Here is a 638-nt window from a genome sequence, read left to right on the forward strand (position 1 = left end):
AACCCAGTTTTAAAAATGGAATACAAATCTAAACAGAGAATTCTCAACAGAGGCGTCTCGAATGGCTGATAAGTACTTACAGAAATGCTCAATGTCCTTAGCCGTCAGGGAAATGCAAATCAAAATGACTCTGACATTCTATCTTTGGCTAAACTCAAAAACTCAAGCAACAGATCCTGCTGGTGAAGATGTGAAGTGAGGGAAACACTCCTCCATTGCTGGTGGGGTGCAAGGTTTTACAGTCACTTTGGAAATCAATTTAGTGTCTTCTCAGAAAATTAGAAATAGATCTACCTCAAGACCCAGCTACACCACTCCTGCATATATACCCAAAGAATGCTCCATCATACCACAAGGACACTTGCTCAGCTATGTTCCTAACAGCTTTATTCATAACAGCCAGAACCTGAAAACAACTTAGATGTCCATCAAACAAAGATGGAAGAAGAAAATGTGGTACAATTACACAATGGAATATTACTGAGCTATTAAAAGCAATGACATCTTTGTCAACAGGACCATGAAATAATATAACAATTTAATAGGTCTTTTTGTTTGTTTATTGAACATTTTTTAATTGAATATTTTATGTATTTACATTTCAAGTGTTACCCCCATCCCATGCCCCGCTTACCATG

The 638-nt window shown here is 37.1% G+C and overlaps 1 protein-coding gene across 1 annotated transcript in view; it reads right to left on the reverse strand.

Annotated features, from left to right (window-relative positions):
• Positions 1–638, reverse strand: part of CUNH1orf112 (chromosome unknown C1orf112 homolog) — a 48318-nt gene that overhangs the window by 20478 nt on the left and 27202 nt on the right.

Source organism: Mastomys coucha, unplaced genomic scaffold, assembly GCF_008632895.1.
Source record: "Mastomys coucha isolate ucsf_1 unplaced genomic scaffold, UCSF_Mcou_1 pScaffold1, whole genome shotgun sequence".
Classification (NCBI taxonomy): domain Eukaryota; kingdom Metazoa; phylum Chordata; class Mammalia; order Rodentia; family Muridae; genus Mastomys; species Mastomys coucha.